We start from the raw sequence: 19,709 nt of genomic DNA on the forward strand, positions 1-19,709 counted from the left end.
AGGCAACAAACCATCCGTGCGTCTCGCTTGCGCCCACAGAACCGCCTGTCGGTACTCCTCACCATCGAGTCCCCGATGACTAGTGCTCTCCCATTCTCCCTCCTTCCCTTCTGAGCCACAGTGCAGGACCCCGTGCCAGAGGCCCGTTCACTGCAGCCTGCCCCCGATAGGCCACTTGATCTGACATTGATAGGAAGAACTATGGGCACTCAGTCTGCTCAGCTCATGTGCATACTGGTGTCTACAGAGTTAGAGGCCTGTCACCCAGGTGTCACTTGCTACTCACCTTTCCAGACATTAGCAGATCATTTAAGCGCTTTTTGCACTATGCCCACATCCTCCCGATGACTCCCCGGAGGCGGACCTCTGCGGCCACCGCCATCCATGCCGTCTCGGTCTGGCTGACAGGATTTCTTCGTCCAGAAGGAGGGAAGAGCACAGCTCTCCTTTCTGCAAAAGTGTCCATCAATGCCCCAATGGAAGCATCGGAAAAATGTGGGGCCAACTGGAACCACCTGCCCAGGCCGGTGCTGGCCCTCTGAGTTCCCTGTTGCTCCATTTCTCCAGGCAAAGGCAAACCCAGTCATGGATGCCATTTGCCTTTTAAAATCACCCTCCATCATGAGGTCCCTCCTCAAAACTGCTCCTGGCACCACTAATTGGGCACCAACTTCACCTCCGGCCCAATTAGGCCCTTTGCCTTTAAAAATCGTGTTGTGTCATTGATGCTGACATGGCATGGGATTGAGACCTGGAAATATTGAAAATCCAGCCCATGGAGGGAGGTGGCGGGGGTGGGGGGGGTTTATTTTTGAATTTATGAAATGAAGGACTCTTTCAACAATTGTGTGATATTAGCTTCATTCACTTTATATGCCCCATTTTGCAGCACCTTAGATTTCATCAGGCTGCTGTCTGCTGACTCATGAAAATAATTTGGTTATGCAAATTAGCCACTCGCACCATCCAAGGTCTGGACCTTCCTTTGTGGCCGCAACCTGGAAGTTAGACCTGAAGATGCAACCAATGTCACGCCCCTTCTGCTATTGTTGAGTCATGCCCAAGTATCATCCCAATTTCATTTGAATACACCTGAACTTCAAATGGGCAGAAATCAGCGTAAATAATTGAAACCCAAAGGAGCTCCTAGATATTAACAGAGAAAGGTTGTGTAGCTGCGATGGGAGCTGGGAAAGGTGCTATGGAGCTTCGAACAGGAAAGCCTTCCCCACATGCAGTGGAATTTGAACTCCACAGCATGTGTCTTTTCTCCTTGACAGGTTCCCCTCTGGAAGTCATCCCGATTGGCAGGCTTGGCTTCCAGTTGGGCAGCGAGGACTCTGGAGCAGGCCAGAAGAACAGGTAGCTCCGATCCCCGACCATAGTGTGGGGCCTGACTTCAGAGTCAGGGGTGGGGGCTGATCTGGGGGAGGATACGATCTCTGACCCCAAGAGAGGGACTATGATCCCTGACCCCGGGAGTTTTCATATGCGAGAGTGGTCAGGTGGGAGAGCTTGGGGGCCTGGCTGAAGAGCCCCTGTTCCTCCTGGCCCACAAGCTGTGCTGTAAAGGCAATGTAAAAGCACCTGCTCCTAAAGCTGTTCTCACCTCCCTTCATCTGTGAGGTTTCCCATGGTCTGGGAAAACTGATCACCCCACTGTTAAACTTGCAAAGCAGGTTAAATCAGAGAATGTCATCCTTATTAAAATATTTAAATTAACAGTCCATCCCCTGGGACCTGCCCACCCCTTGTCCCTTCTCCATTAACGCCAGAAGTGGACAGGTTGGAGACTTTTGTTTTATTCGTTCATGGGATGTGGGTGTCGCTGGCTAAGCCAGCATTTATTGCCCATCCCTAATTGCCCTTGAACTGAATGGCTTGCTAGGCCATTTCAGAGGGCAGTTATGAGTTAACCACATTGCTGTGGGTCTGAGTAACATGCAGACCAGACCAGGTGAGGACAACAGATTTTCTTCCCTGAAGGACATTAGTGAACCTGATGGGTTTTATACAATAATTAACAATAGTTTCACGGTTACCATTGGACAAGCCTGTTTTTTAATTCCAGATTTATTAATTGATTCTAATTACACCATATGCTGCGGTGGGATTCAAACCCATGTCCCCAGAGCATTAGCCTGGGCCTCTGAATTACTAGTCCAGTGGCATTACCACTACGTCACCGCCTCCCCTGATTACTGTTGGGTTTGAGATGTTTTTACTTTCTAAATCCAATCTGAATCCAACTCACTTATTTGCAGGGTTAAAATTCAACCCGTATATTTCATCTTTCAGTGTGAAAATTAACTTATCAACTCATTTAACCATCATTCATGTACAGCAGGCACACCATAGAATTATGGAGCACAGAAAATGTGCTCCGTGCCTGTGTCGGTTCTTTGAAAGAGTGATCTAATTAGTCCCATTCTGCTGCTCCTTTCCCATTGCCCTTCAAATAGGTGTAATCGAGGAAGCTTTTCAATTTCCATTTAATTTAAACTTTTGGCATAAAAAATGCATTAAATAAAACAGAACATACAGAGCAGTGAAGATTTTTTTTTAAAATGCTCAACATATTGCATTTACACACCAGAAGAAAGATTTTCTTTTCAGCTGCACCTGAAAATCAGGTCACATTATGAAGAGACCCTTCCAAAAACATAATTGGAGGACCTGCATTTGAGAGTTACGTGTCTGGCCAGTTTTGCTCATTTGGACAGAGGGTTTAATGGAGAGTGCAATAGATCAAGGATATGTGGGCATTTTGTAGCTACATGGGTAACTCACTTATGCCCCAAGTTCCAAGATATTTTTAGCGACTTGTACCCAGATGACGTGCATCTCTGGGGACAAATGTGAAGGAAACTCCAAGCACAAGTGATGAATAGAGAACACTGGCGTTAGGAAAGAAAGATTCATTAATTTTTGCTTAACTTTAGTATTGTCAAGGCTGCTAAATGTCACTTCTCTTTCATCATGCTTTCAAAATCAAATTGAAAAGATTGTTGACACACAGGCAAAACAGTCCCCACTCATCATCTACTGCAAGTAAAAAGAAAGCGTTGAATGCTGGAAATCTCAGATAACAGCAGAAAGTGCTAGAATATCATCAGTCCTGATCGTGAGTCAAAATGATAGCAGATGCTGATTAAACTGCTATCATTTCCAGTACTTTCTAGTTGTATTCTAATCACTTGTTTTTTGTTTCTGGTGTATGATTAAAAATCTTTTCTGCCGTTTGAGATTGCCTGCACACCCAAACATTAACAAAGTGCAGCAGCAGCTCACATTCATTATTGTTTCACACATCCAGGCAGTGCAAATGTGTCTACTCCATCTCTGGTTATATTGCTACTGTTAATAAGCACTGGTGTGTCTTTTCCCCCATATCAACATGGGCTGCTGCTGCTTTCAATGATACTCCTCTTGTCCCTGTCATTGTCACTACCATGGAATAGTAAAATAGCTGCTGCTGTTACAGGGAATTAATTTATATTAGTATTGGCTCAGCGATTGTAGTCTGAGTTGAAGGTTGTGGATTCAAGCCGCACTTCAGGACTTGAACATGTAATCTGGACTAATACTTCAACATAGTACTGGATTGTCAGCAGTGCTCCCTTTTAAACAAATACCTCATTGGCCTGCTCAAATGGAGGTCAAGAATCCCCTGACACTATTCAAAGGAGCAGGAGAGTTCACCAAATGTCCGAGCCCATATTTATCACTTAAAAAAGGAACACTCAAACAGAAATAAAAACAGAAAAGGCTAGAAATACTCAGCAGGTCTGATAGTATCTGTGGAAAGAGAAACAGAGTTGTTGTGCAAGGTCGATGACCTGTCATCAGTTCTGATAAAAGGTCATTGGCCTGACACGTTGGGCTGAATTTTTAATCAGGGATTGGGAACTGGACATGGGGGCGAGTTCCAGGTTCTGACCCCGTACAGCGTGCTTTAGACATGCCCACTGCAATTTTCAAAGGTTCAGCTAATTAAAGGCCAGGGAGCTGGCTCGCCATGTAATCAAGGACGGCGGGCAGGCTCCAGATGCTGGAGGGCCAATGGGAGGGCGTCCAGCACTCAGAGATCAGCAGCCCCATCAACCGAGATGGCAGCTGCCGATGTGAGGATGCAGACAATTTTGTTTTTATTTCAGATTTCTAGCATCAGCAGTATTTTGCTTTTTTAACAGTAAAACAGATTCCTGGTCAATTATCATATTACTGTTAGTGGAACCTTGCTGTGCACAAATTGGCTGCTGCATTTTTATACAAAACAATGGTGACTACAACATCATTGGCTGCAAAATTCTTTGTCTTGAGGATGTGAAAGGTGCTTTTTAAATGCAAGAAATTTTCTTTCTAATATGCCAACAGCAGACCCGAATAAATCTGGAGGATCTTTCAATTTGCTTTGTTTTATCTCATGAAATCGCTTGAGTCAGATGCACGAAACAATGGTAAAACAAGAAAGAGAAAAGGTAGGCTTTACCATTATTAAGCGAAATTGAGATTATTTCAGTTTGGCGGGGCCATTTTGTATGCTCAGCAAGTTGAGAGATGTCAGTGCTGGAAATAATGGGAGACATTCTTATTTTATCAGCATCAGGCATTCACGGGTCAGATATAGTACACAAATATACAGAATGAAGGTAACTTTGCTCTGTTCAACAACACATTTTAACTTTAACCTTTGAAGAGCACCCCATGTTTTAGCACTGTGAACCTTTCAATTACCATATCAGATACCTGTGACTTCTGAGTGATATTGTTAATTTAGAAGCAAATTATGATCAGTGTTGCATTGTGGGCCATTACCTATTAGGAACTGACACTCAAATGCATCTTACATTTAACGGCCATTGGACCAGGAGACTTTTACACCAATAATTTGTTACTAGATTTGAAGCCAGAACACAGAGGCAATGTATGGTATCACTCAATTTCCTCATGATCTTTTTAAAAATTGGTTATGTATATTTGCTGAGATGTGCAAACATGATATAATATTGTACAGTAACGAGTGATCAATGGTTGCTGGTTGTAGTTGAAGCCACAGCAACAGAGCTACTGTCAATGATAAAACTATTATATTTATCTGCTGGCTTTCTAACAGAGGATATCTAGTTCTACAAGGCGTTTGAGTCCAATTGTTGATAGTCATTGCTGATGTGGCATGCAACATTTTGGTAATGGTATATCTGTGTATTGTTCCATACTGGGATGTTACCCGGTCAGTCCTGAATATTGTGCTTTTAGACAGATCGAAAATATTTTTAATCAAATGAAATCTGGATTATATTAACGAATCCATGAAGCGGTATAGCAGTCTGTTGCTAACAGACATTGTTTGATCTCAAATGGCTGAATCAGCGATAATAAAATTGTAATCTGATGACATACATAGAACTCCAACCGATCCCACTTCTACGCTCACAACATGCCCCCCCAACCTTGCGTTATCTTGTATAGTGATGTCCTTTTTGCTGCCCACAGCTTGCTGGCTCTCTTCTCCCTGGAACAGGTTGGCCAGTCGGTCACCCAAAATTTAAAATTGGCTCCATTCATCAAGTTGGCTTTATTGATAATTATTCTTTAACAACAGACATTTGTTGCTCAACTGTTGGATATTGAACACTAAAAGGACCCCTATAACCAATACTTACAGCTGGGAAACGCTCTAATTGCCTTCTGTTTGTATCTTGATGAAAAAAGGCAGCAAATTGGGGATGAATGCCAAAGTCAGTGATGGGAATTGGTGCTGGAACTAAATATAACATTTTTAACTGGGGATTTGATTCAGCTAGTTCTGCAAATATTGTCAGTATTCAGATACAGCCTGTTAACGGCGTTGTGAAATGTTTGAAATTGAAGTAAAAAGTTCTATTTCTTGGTTTAATCATATTATCGCCTTCCCCACCAAAAATACAACATTGTTAAAACTAGATTAATGACCACATCTGAGGGTAATGCTGAAAGTTAGTGAAGCTTTGGTTGTTGGAGGTCAATCATCTAAGCTCCAGGACATCACTGCAGGAGTTCCTCAGGGTAATGTCCAAGGCCCAACCATCTTCAGCTGCTTCATCAATGACCTTCCTTCAATCATAAGGTCAGAAGTGGGGATGTTCACTGATGATTGCACAATGTTCAGCACCATTCGTGACTCCTCAGATACTGAAGCAGTCCGTGTAGAAATGCAGCAAGACCTGGACAATATCCAGGCTTGGGCTGATAAGTGGCAAGTAACATTCGCGCCACACAATTGCCTAGCAATGACCATCTCCAACAAGAGAGAATCTAACCATCTTCCCTTGACATTCAACGGCATTACCATCACTGAATCCCCCACTATCAACATGGGCGGCACAGTGGCGCAGTGGTTAGCACCGCAGCCTCACAGCTCCAGGGACCCGGGTTCGATTCCGGGTACTGCCTGTGTGGAGTTTGCAAGTTCTCCCTGTGTCTGCGTGGGTTTTCTCCGGGTGCTCCGGTTTCCTCCCACAAGCCAAAAGACTTGCAGGTTGATAGGTAAATTGGCCATTATAAATTGTCACTAGTATAGGTAGGTGGTAGGGAAATATAGGGACAGGTGGGGATGTTTGGTAGGAATATGGGATTCGTGTAGGGTTAGTATAAATGGGTGGTTGATGTTCGGCACAGACTCGGTGGGCCGAAGGGCCTGTTTCAGTGCTGTATCTCTAATCTAAAAATAATCTAATCTATGGGATACCATTGACCAGAAACTGAACTGGAGTAGCCATATAAATACCATGGCTACAAGAGCAGGTCAGAGGGTAGGAATACTGAGGCATGTAACTCACCTCCTGACTCCCCAAAGCCTGTCCACCATCTACAAGGCACAAGTCAGGAGGTGATGGAATACTTTTCACTTGCCTGGATGGGTGCAGCTCCAACAACACTCAAGAAGCTCGACACCATCCAGGACAAAGCAGCCTGCTAGATTGGCATCCCATCTACAAACATTCACTCCCTGCACCACCGACGCACAGTGGCAGCAGTGTGTACCATCTAGAAGATGCACTGCATCAATGCACCAAGGCTCCTTAGACAGCACCTTCCAAACCCACGACCTCTACCAACTAGAAGGACAAGGGCAGCAAATATATGGGAACACCACCACCTGCAAGTTCCCCTCCAAGTCACACACCCATCCTGACTTGAAACTATATCGCCGTTCCTTCACCGTCAATGGGTCAAAACCCTGGAACTCCCTTCCTAACAGCACTGTGGGTGTACCTACCCCACATGGACTGCAGCGGTTCAAGAAGGCAGCTCACCACCACCTTCTCAAGGGCAATTAGGGATGGGCAATAAATGCTGGCCTGGCCAGTGATGTCCACACCCCATGAATGAATGAAAAAAAAGATACCAGAGGGCTCAAGAGGTTCTCTGTCTTGAGGCATAAATTGCTTCCATGGGCCCCTGGGATCTTGCTTGAGAGAGAAACACAGAGAAAGGGAGAGGGGACTTTGCTTCTCTCCGGTCTTCAACTTACAGACTGCCCTTTCTGTGTGGCACAATTCAAACAGTCCCCAGGTTGGTCAGCAGGTAAGTCATGTGCCCAGCTGTTTGTTTGAAACAGCATCATCTGCGAGGATTGTTGATTTCAAAAGTTTTCCAGTCACACTTAGTTTGGGGGTGTTGCGGAGGTCTATCTCTTACAAAGTCAGTGGCTCTCAATGTCTTTTGTTCACCACTGTTGACAAAACCCATCTCGCTAATTGAATCAGTGAGCACGCTCAGTGTCTCTCTGTGCAACTGATTCTCGGAATGCAAATGTGCAACCATGTTTTAGTTGTTCTGTTCTGTGGTCCTTTTAAACTAGTTATGCTCAATGTCCAGTAAAAAGGGTTCAAGCAGCATTCCATATGACAAAATTAATATGTTTCCATTTGGCAGGTGTGGCTTCCGTCACAATGTGAATGGTGCACAGGTTTCACAGGGCTTCAGAGGCTCACCTCCTTCAAGGGAGTGGCATGGAAATGGGAGAGCTTAGCTGCCTGCTAGGGGAGGCCATAGAGAGGAAACTATCAAGAGGCTGGTAGGGTGATGAAGGGAGGGCATTGTGCATTGCATGAGAACTGAGGGGTAGGTTATTTGCAATAGGTACAATGGGCAAGTAATACCTGGGCAAGGCTGCCAAGTGGGACAAGAAAGGGAGGATGACTGGCAGGGAGGAACTTGCATTCAGGGAGAGGTCACCTATCACGGGCCTCATTCATCCAGGCCTCGGGAACCCCGTTGAAGACAAGGCTGCACAGAGCGGAGGAAGGGCTCCAGTGGTACTGCAATGCACAGAAGCATACAGGAGTGCCAGCATCAGCCTCCAGATAGTGGAGAAGGGCGCAGTGGAGATAGAGAGGGAGCTGCCACACACAGAAAGAGGTACTCTCCAGAGAGGGTCTACAGATTGAGGCTCAACTACCTACAGATGTCTGAGAGGTAGTGCCAACGAAGACTCCGCCTGTCCAGGGAGGCTGTCACTGACCTATGCGTTATGATACAGGATGAACTGTGCCCCAGGGACTTGGTGGAAATCCAATGACAGTAGTTCTGAAGGTCACTATGGCACTGAATTTGTACGCCTCTGGATCATTCCAGGGATCCACTGGGGACATGTGTGGGATCTCACAGTCAGCGGCCCATCAGTGCATCAAGAAGATCACCAATGTCCTTTTCAGGAGGGTCAGTGACTATGTGCGCTTCTGTACGGATCCCAACTCTCAAGCTGAGAGGGCTATCAAAGCCATCGTTGGATTCCCATAGCTACAGGCTGTTATCAACTGCATGCATGTGGCCATCGAAGCTCTGGAATGCCAGCCAGCAGCCTTCATCAACAGGAAGGGCTTCCACTCCCTCAATGTACAACTGTTCTGCGACCACTCTAAATGAATCTCGCAGCTCTGTGCACGCTTCCTGGGAAGTTGCCACAATGCCTACATTTTGAGGCAGTCCCAGGTGTCAGAGCTTTTCCAGCCTCCCTCCAACCTTTAGGGATGGATCCTTGGAGACAAGGGCTACCCACTGAGGACATGGCGACTGAAGCCTGTGAGGACCCCATGCACACATGCAGAGGAGAGGTACAGCACCTTCCATGGGACAACGTGAGTGACCACAGTCTGTTGAAGATGAGATTCAGGCACCTAGATCACTCCGGTGGAGCCCTTCAGTATGCCCCGGCGAGGGTATCACGCATTGTTGTCATCCGCTGTGCACTGCACAACCTAGCCCTGCAGAGTGGGGAACTGATGAGCAACAAGGAAAGCGAGGAGCAGACTGCCTCCTTGGATGATGAGGATGCGGACTCGAAAGATGGGCAAGCTAGGCCAGATGAAGGACCACAGAGACAACAGGAAAGTGGCCATGAGATACGTGTAAGGGAGGCTCGTGATACATTCTCATTTCCTTTGATCTTTACTGCCAGTTGTAGAATATCCAATAAAGACCTACCTTTATGCAGCCATGTTGTTGCCTTCCTTCCTTAAGGCTTATTGAACATTTACACAGCGCGGAGCTGGCCAGGCTCCAGAGTTGACGCCTCACAGTATGTTGTTTTTCCTCCAGCCTCTTCACAGAGCCTGGGTTGCAACAAAGTACCAACTGCTTGATGGAAGAGAAAGGGATGCAATGTATGCTAAACAGTTACAATTTATTTACATTCACAATAGACCCTACCCTTTGCATGTGGAAGACACAATCACCCGTGATAAACCAGTGATTCTCTGTGCATTTCTTTATTCTCTTACGTGAACTCCTACGTGGTGCTTCCCCATGCATTCAGCTGATGTGGAGGCAGGCTGCTGACCTTGCTGCGCCTTGGCTAGGGATAACCTTGGCAGTTGTCCTCTGGATGCCTTGGGCTAAAGGGCCCTGGCCTGCTGAGGGCTTCTTGCAGTACCACCCTTTGTTGGCAGGGATGAAGGAGCATCTGGTGACACGGGCAGAGGGGCAGAGGAGCAACTGTGTGCATTGGGAGCATCCATAGAAGAGCCCCCAGCTGCGGGGGGCAGCCGCTCCCTCCAGCCTGGCAAGACAGTCTCCTGTCTCCCTGCTGCCCTGAGAGAACAGAGAACAGGGGGTGACTGCAGGTTTCCTGTCCCCTCTCACCTTCCCTCTGCTGCCTTTCACCCATGGTCAGGACGAGGGTCTGGTCGTCTGCACTAATGTCCTGCAGACACTGAGTGCTCTGCTGGATGTGGCTCTCCATCAGAGCCACCAATCTCTCAATGGAGGACAGCACTCATGCACCAGTCAGAGACAATGCCAAGCTCAAGACCTGGATGGACTCCTCCATTGTCTGCACTTGGGCACTCATAGCCTCTGGCATCTCTGCCAGACGTTGCCTGACTTCTCACTGCAGCTGCAGCATTTCCCGTGATGCTGCCGACACCAGAGGCATGTCATGAGCCTGGGGCTCAGCATGGGCCTGGCCTCCCACAGTCCTCTGACTGTCAGAATCCTGGGCTGTCACAGCCTCCATCAGCTGCTCGGGCGCGTGTGTGCTGTGCTCATCAGGTTGTGAGCCCAGATCAAAACTCAAGCACAAGCCCATTGACCCCACCGACATGTGAGTATCTATGCATGGTGGGTGCAGGGGTATGAGGTGATACTGGACCTCTGAGGCCCTTTCCTCCCCTCAGAGGTGGCAGGCTCAATGCAGTCTCAGAAGCTGTTTGATTTGGAACTGTTTTACCAGCATGAGAGAACGGAGCCGTGCAAGTTTCAAGATCCTCCCCTGCCACCATGTCACACACCCCTACGATGCAGACCCCAATGTGCACCGGATGCCTGATGTGCAACATGACCCCATCGGTGCAGATGCAGACTTGTGCCCCATGGTGACCTTATTCATTGTTTTGGGAAGGTGCACCTGCCTCTCCACCTGCCACGCTCTGGCCATATTGCAGTCCAGCCAGCTCCATGGCCTCCTCCTTTATCAGTGTTAAAACATACAGAATGGGCAGCCCACTGCTACTCTTGGCCTGCTCTCTTTTCCTGTAGACAGAGGGGAGATGTTGGTCCCCCAGTAACATCAATCCTAATACATAGGCTGCTACCATTCCAGCTGTCACTGATGGGGGCACACAGATGCCTCCTGCATGCAGCCCCCTTTCAGGAACCTTGTGAGATTGCACTATGGCAGGGGGCCTTCTTTCAGGGCCACCTTGCCATGCTGCTCTCAGTCATCTTGCGTATTCTGACACTTTGCCCATGTCTGGGGGTTTGATCCCTCTCCTCCCAATGCACCCTCCTTTTCACCAGATGTAAGGCATAAGAGGATGCAGGCATTAAAAGGTATTCACTTTCGCATCCCGGATGAGGTTGTTGATTCGCTTGCGGCACTAAATCCATGTACACAGCATGACCCCCACGGCTGCCCACCTCCTCTGCGATCTGGAGTCATGCCTGCTTGGTTTGGCTCCCAGGTGTCCTCCTCCCATCCCTCGGGAACAAGATGTCCCTCCTCTCCCTTGCAGCCTGGAGGGAGGTATCAGGGAAGCGTGGGGTCATCCAGGGTGTCCTCTCAGCCATCTCTTACGTTTCTCCTATCATCTCCTCCTCTCCCAGGCCTTCACATTGCAGAGTTTAATGCAGGCCTGGCAGTCCTTTAAAAATAGCAGTAGCACCTGCCGAGGCATCACCTGATGCTGAATTCCCCACCTTGCGCTGCCCCTAAATTTTGGGGCATGAATATACGATGGAGCATTATTGACATTAATCCAGGAAACTCTGTGAGCTGGTCCTTTGCAAGGTGGAGCACAGCTGTGTAAATGATTGGCAGGTTGTTTCTGTGGAAGTATCTTGGAAGCAAATGATCAAGGAAAGTTGCACATCGTGACGTTTCAGCAGAAAACTGGTATAAGCCGGTTCCGCAAGCATTTCCTGAGAAACATACACCGTAATGCCACCACTTACTTCACAGTTACATCACAATGAAGCAGGTGGAATAAAAACATCTATATCCATGGTTTCCTGAATTGAACCGTCTGTGATTGCCATTTTTCAAATGACCCCCAATATTCCAGTACCTGTATTTGGGGTAACAAAAATGGGTTGGCTTGATGAGCCAAATAGCTTGATCTTATTGCACATTTGTTATGATCTTATGTATCTTACCAACTGGCATTACTGCCTAGCAGTATTGTTCAATTGGGTATTCAAAAACAACAGGTTTTATTTAGCTCAGAAATATCGAATACCACAAAATCACTACTACTTTTATTCAAAAATATATTGCTTAAAGAAAGCAAGGTCAAAGAAACAGATCGTGACCTGCATTGGCTGTTAACATTTAGACTAGACAAAACCTATTCATCTACATTTGTAGTTGAACTCAGTAAAACACAATCTCACATGACAACAATTCGCAGTATTTCTCAGAATGGCAATTTGCTGCCTTTCTAACAACACACAGTCATCAAATTCTGCATAAAATTTGCCATACGTTGTGGGAAATCTTTTCTGTGCCACATGGCACTTTTGTATTCCACAGGAACTCACCACAATCACAGGAACACTGTGAAATTAATATAGAAAACAGATGGATTTTCCTGCATGGTTAATGCTCCTTCATTGTGTGAAGGCAGATCAGCATTTTAATTTTCATGCGCCTCCCATTCAATTCAATGCAATTGCCCATTCACTGTCCTTCACCTTTTTTAGAATATTATTTTATTATTTATGCCCAATTGTGCAACTGGTTACTCCAAACAAGCCAGGTTTTATTGACATTGAATAACCAGAAAGATAATGGAGACCTGCAAATACAAAAAATTTGATAGCTTATTAATAACAAGTTCCAGTTTACTTACAAGATGAAAGCCATCTTTTTGAGTTAGAAGTCTGAACAAAGAATTTTTTTTAACTGCATGGACGATGTCGATAATGTACTTGTCTTGTAAATGTTAAATGGTAACATATGCCTGCTTATTAAAATAATTTAGACTTATGGAGCAATTTCATTGATACTGGGATTGGCTTGACTGTTCCAACGCACTCCTGGCTAGTCTCTCACATTCTACCCTTATTGGACTTGAGGCTACCTAAAACTCTGCTGCCTGTGTCCTTACTCACATCAAGGCCCTTCACCTATCATCCCTGTGCTCGATGACTTACATTGGTTCCCGGTCAAGCAAAGCCTTGATTTTAAAATTCTCATCCTCATTTTTAAATCTTTCTGTGAGCTTGCCGCTCCCCATCTCTGTTATCTCCTGCAACTCTACAACCCTCCCAGTATTCCAATACTGGCCTCTTGAGTATCCCAATTTTCATCACTCCACCATTGGTGACCGTGCCTTCAGCTGCCTAGGCCCTAAGCTCTGGAGTTCCCTTGCTAAAACTGTCCAACTCTCTACCTCTCTTTCTTCCTTTAAGATGCTCCTTAAAACCTTCCTGTTCAACCAAGCTTTTGGCCATCTACCCTAATATCACTTTATGTGGCTTGGTGTCAAATTTTACTTTATAATGCTTCTGTGATGTGCCTTGGGATGTTTTATTACATTAAAGGCCCTATTATAGTTAGAAGTTGTTGATTTTTAACTTGCATCAGCTGGCATTAACAGGGCAGTAGCGACCTCAAGATAAGTTTGGTAGTCTTCTTAACCCATTCATCCTGATGATGCAGTCAGCGCCACTTTGAAAGTGGACCTACATCTGGGCATCCAAAGCACCTCCTGTTTCAGGTTGTAGGCTCATTTCAATATGCTAATCAGTTTCCTAGGACATTGATTGCCACTTCAGGTTGGAAGCGGTCAGAGCATTTGTTGTGCACGTTTCAATCATTTCCATGGGCAGTAGAGGAGAAGAGGCCCAGGTAAGTTTGGAATTATTTTTGTGGGGCCAGAAAGAGCAGGAGCCCTCCCCATGGCCTCACAAAAATACTATCAGCTGCTGCCAGTCTGGGACCCCCTGCCATCATCTGTAACCATGACCCCGGCTCCACTTTCCTTTCTCCCAGATGTACTGGTCTGATGTTGAAAAGCCAGCTGCACGGCCAGCCCAATATTATTGAAGATATGCTCAAAATTGCTGTTTCTTCTTCACTTCTAGTGGTCAGTCGCCAAACCTCAAAATCGACCCCATTGTGTTTCGACTAACAATCAGAGAAATGGCAATTGTGTCCAAGTATAAATTACATCGTTCATGGGATCAATAATAGATTGAGTCTTATGTTCAAAGAAATACTAGGAATTCTGATGCCCTATTTTAAACCCAATGCCCCACCCCCTGTGCTCAACGATAACAATGTGAGGGGGCGGGGGGGAGGGTGCGGTGGGTGGTTGGTGGTGGGTGGGTGGCAGCAGTGGAGGCCAGGTTGGATTAACATCCAGGCAGCGTGGTACTCACCTTGTTCATGAGGCCTGCCATTTTAACAGGTACTTTTTGGGTAGCATCAGAGGCCTTCACCCCAGACAAGTGAGGGCCTTATTAAAATGCGAATCCTTTCATGCAGTTAGGACCCAATGCCATTTTAACTTCATGTCACACATTTCATTCCAATCCAGCCAACAAAACCTAATGCCAAGTTGGGCTGGTGCCATTGTTTTGAGTAGCACTGCAGAACATAGACCCTTAATAAAATAACTGGCTAAATACACTTTGGTGTTGGTGTTTGCGCATTACAGGGTGCCTGGAATCACATAGAGTCAGCACCGCAGGTATATGAAAATGAGGAAAAAAATCGTGGTTTGGACAAATGTTATCTATTGGAAACAGTCCTTTATCACTCTATTGCAGTTTTAGACTACTTAAGGCAATGTGTTAGAATGTGGTAGAGGGAACAGGGAATTTAGGTTGTAATGTCATTGGTTTGGCAGTCTCCAGAATAGGAGATACTGCATGACGAGCAGCTGATTAGTATTAATAGTACGCATTTTTATTTTGGGTTGAAACTTGAAAGCACTTAAACTGACAGCTTAACTTTAAAAGAGAAGTTATGTTGCTGTCTACAGGAAATATTTACATTTCATAGGAAGAGAAAAATCTCAAAAGTAAATGAAGCATCTCTTCCCTATCAGAAAATTATTTACAGCTCCTTAGTCTATATTCTGCAGGACATTAATTTTCTCATTTATGGGATTCATTAAATGCTCATACATTAGTTTGAGGGAGAGAATTTATCTTGTAACGTTCTAACATCTCCCCAAAACTCCTTTCTCTCAGGAATCTGGTATGATGACTTTTTGAGGACGATAACCCTGACAGATGTAGATCATGAGTAGGTCACTCAGACTCTTGCTCCTTCTCCAACATTCAACTAGACCATGAACAGTCTGCATCTTAACTCCATCTAACCACTTTGATTTCACAACCCTTAATACCGTTGGCTAACAAAAATCTTTCAATCTCAGTTTTGAAATGTTCAATTTGCCTAGCTTCGACAGCATTTGGGAGAAGAGAGTTCCAGATTTCCAATAACCTTCACAACATAATTTATTATTGGTCGCAATAATAAAGGATGCTGAAGCAGAGCTGAAACTACTTCGTAGTCTGTAGGCTCCTTACATTATGCCCCTCAAAATAGTCTTCCACATCATCCTGGTATGCTGCATAATAATTGACCTCGCATTACAGAGAGGTCTGCTTATACAGAAGGCACATTAACAATAGAAGTCTTTACTGAACAAGGAGGACCAGAGGGAAAGCAAGAAAGCCTTCTGACTTGCTGCTAGACATGTGGGGATGAGCTAATTGCTTAGCAATTCAGGTGGCCTGCTCATTCCAATGCCCTCTAAACTTACTCAGAGCCCCTGTGTATTAACAGTCCTTGTTACAACCTTCACCAATCCCTTAACCCTGCATTAAGAAACATTTAAACTATTCAGGACAACCTTTATATCAAAGACACACTGACAAGGCAGAAGCTTAAGCTGTGATTAAACCACACTGCAGACCGAAGTGTCAAAAGTGATAAATTTGTTTGCCATCAGCATAATTGCCATCCATTCATTTCTCATTCAAGTGTTAACCTATGGTGTTTATCTTATAAAAAGGATTCTTAACTCTAATACTCCTATGAGAGGTGGAAGGCTGCTGTTGCTCCCATTTGGACCCTTGAGTTGTTTGTGCTGGTCAGTCCTGGGTGCTCAAACCTGTGAAGGTCCTGCTGCAGACTGCTGAACCTCAGCTGTTGCTGGGCAGTTTGGGCCAGCACCATGGCTGGTGTTGATTGAGGAGGTGCAATGGTGCAGACATGCTGGCATCCTCAGAGAGGGCTATATTACTAGTCCCATAGTGCCACTGCCACTCTATGGGGCTGAGGCAATGTGCTTTTACTGATCTGCAGGTGAGCAGACTGCACAAGCTTTCATGGTAGATGTTTGTGCTTCCACCAAAGCTGCAAGGCATGCAGACATGGAATCCTGCTGTGAGCGCCCGGATGTAGTGTCCCTGGAGGTAACCACACTTTCCAAGGTAGACTGCGAAACAATGCTGATGCTATGCAGGGTGACAACATAGGAATGGAAGTGACTCCTCAAGTGCTTTCAACCAGTTTGCTGAAACTCCTCAGCAAGCGATTCAATAACTATTATAACTCCTTATGTGATGGCAGCAGTTTTCTTCACATAGCTGAACCCCAGAACACTTTACCTCGAGCCTTCTTGGTACATCTGAGGGAAGGCCACATCCTCTGGTAAGATCTCTCCTATGTTGGCCCTGTCACTCACGCTCAGGGTTTATCCTCTGGCCTGGATTTTACATTGCCGCCGCGGTAAACTACGGCGGTCCGCATGCGTGGACCATACTTTGATATTAAACACAGCAGCTCATTTAAATGGCCGGGGCGGACTGCCTCCCCACCCCACCCTCCCTCTGATGACGTGGAGGGGGCGGGCGATCCATCTCTGGCAATGGCGTCAGGCATCACTGCACAGGCACTGACGCCATTTTTAAAGGACTTTGAGTCCCATCATTACATTTTAAAGTTTTAAAGTGATAGTTGATTCAAATTTATTTTTAAAAATTAAATAGATGTTTCAAGCCCCTCCCACCCCCCAATAACCATACACTCATTCCTTGCCCTCTCCCCCCACAAAATACTTACCTTGTGACTTCCAGACCACCCCCCACCCCCCACAAAGTTCACAAACTTTTAACTTCAACCCCTTTCCACCATCCCCTTCACCAATCAAATTAGATTGACCCCACTCCCCCCACCCAATACTGAAATACTTACCTGCTCCCCCCTCCCCAGCAGTGTCCCACATCGGATCTCCAAACGGAGTGCTGGCCTTTGCCACCAATATGGCACCGGATGGACGGTGGGAGCGAGTAAGTATTTAATTCATCAATTTAACTAAATTTAAACATTTAAATTTTGGTCCCGTGACCAAGCGGTTGGGGGTGCCGCCACAAGGCCTCGCCGCTGCCAACAATATCGGGCCGGGTCTTCTCGGCGTCAAGGTCCATCACGGGCCTCCCGAAGGCATTTTCCGGACCCCGCAGTGGGGGCTATAAAATCCAGCCCACTATCTGACTATCAACCTAGCTGGTACTTAGAAGGTTGCAGAAGAAGAAGCTCTTGCTGCTGTGAAGGGCCTGGAGGAGAGCGAAATAGCACAAACGCAAGTCCACCAATCTTGCTCTTTTCCTTCACACTGTGGGCAGTTTTGTCCTTCAGAAAGAATGGATGAGAGGTACAAAAATACGAACGTATAAAATCCATCAAACCTACCCCACAGTTAGTGACTAGCTTTTGGAAAAAGTCAGTTAAGTGACATATAGTGTAGATGTTGAGAGATGGGGAAGAAGCAAGATGGAATGAAGATGGGAAAGTGATGAATGTAAAAGCAGGTATGTGCAAAGTGAAGTGAGGAAGGAATCCTGTTGATTATTCAAGTGGCAGTATTTGAGAAGAGAACTTGTGAAGAGAACAAAGGAAGAGATGAATGTATTTGAAATGTGAAAGAGGTGTGGCAGTCTATCGCTGTGAAGGATGCAATGGAGGACAGGAAATTGATTAGAGTTCTCGGGAGGATGTTAAAAGTGTATTGCGAGTTGCTGTTGAGGGAGATGAAGAGATGGTTTACTCACCCTTGTTGCTCTCATAGGGGCACTAAATCTCTATCAGCTTTGAACCCAGGTCCTAGGCTAATTTTGGTGGCATGACTTTGTCCACTGACGTCTGTCCAGACCTGAATCACTGTGACCCTAGGAATGTTCCTGCTGGTGGTCAGGGAAGGGACCTTCTTCAATGAGACCTCCTCAGAAAGTACCTGCAAGGAAGCAACTGAGAACAGGTGAGCAGCCCTTCTGTCGCTGTCTCTCTCAGCTGAACCAAGCAATATGGTGTACAAGGTAAAATCCAAGCAGGAATGCAACCTTGCTTTAAGAGGAGTATCCTCATTGTAAATATTGCACATCTCGTCGTGCCAGAAATGTAGCCCACCCCATGAGTTGAGCAAGTTCTGTACCAGAATCGGGAGGGCAGTCTGGCATTCACATTAAAATTAGGCCTGGGAGTTAAAATGGTTTCGGCTTCATACCGGCAAGTCAGAGGGGGCCTCCGACTTGCTCCACTCCCCCCTCACCAAACTCTCAGCCTAAGCTCAACTCATTGCTCGAGTATCTGTGCTTACTAATCCTATCCTGTAATACACATGGAAATTAATGAAAATATTAATTATCCATTACTATAAACCATGTCAATGCCATATGTTTGCTTCACACATCAGAGGTCTCTCATCTGAAACATCAGGAAGGATCAGAAAATACTGCATGATTGAACTCAGGTCAATTTTATCACAACTCAGTGATTAAAGTTATGTAGAAATTTTAAAACTATAATTTTAACATGATGCTCTCATTTGTCTTCTTTTGGATGCCCTGTCATAACAAAAATATGCAAAAACTCTCTAAAGAAATGATGAAACTAGTGAAACTCATTATTAGAATGTATCTTATGACTTGAATTTCCAGTTTTTATGTCATCTTCATTTTTAATTTGAGTTCATTTGATTATTGTGCATTATAGAGCCAATCAAATTTCAGAAAGAATCATATATCAGCCACTCTTTGCAGTAAAAGAGCACAAAGTATGAATTCTCTGAGACCAAACACAAAGAGCAAAATTAAACAGCACAATTAATGAAATAATAAATAAGTAAAACAATGCCTATGGGATCAAAGGTGCAATGGCTGCATGGATGTGGAATTGACTAAAAGGCAAAAATAGAGAGTAGTGATGAGTGAAGGATAGTATACAGTGGTGTCCCCCAGGATGTGGGATTAGGACACTGCTCTTTTTGCTATCTATCAATGATTAGGACTTGGGTAAAGGGGACATAATTTCAAAGGTTGCAGATAATGCAAAGCTTCAAAATACAACAGCACAATGGGCTGACATTAATCCCCCCATGCCTCCCATCGTAGACAGGAAGAGGCAAGAGGGTGTTAAAACCCGACAAGAGAAAGCAAAAAGCAATCTCAACCTAATGCGTACGTCTCTGCCACAACTTTTAGCACATGTTCCGTCTTGGAGGGACAGGACACCTCATTAACATTTTCAAATTAGACTCTCACGGTGCAATTGGGAAACTGATTTAAATTTAACTGCTGCTGGATGGCTTTGTCAGAGTTCAGGAAAACTGGCAGCAAAAAGGTGAGAGATGCCAGTTCCAGAAGGTAAATGCTTTTTCTTGAAGCAGGAGTGCTTCCTAGCTCCTCAAGGAAGTCGTTGGCCTCCCTAC

Source organism: Heterodontus francisci, chromosome 6, assembly GCF_036365525.1.
Source record: "Heterodontus francisci isolate sHetFra1 chromosome 6, sHetFra1.hap1, whole genome shotgun sequence".
In the NCBI taxonomy this organism is placed as follows: Eukaryota; Metazoa; Chordata; class Chondrichthyes; order Heterodontiformes; family Heterodontidae; genus Heterodontus; species Heterodontus francisci.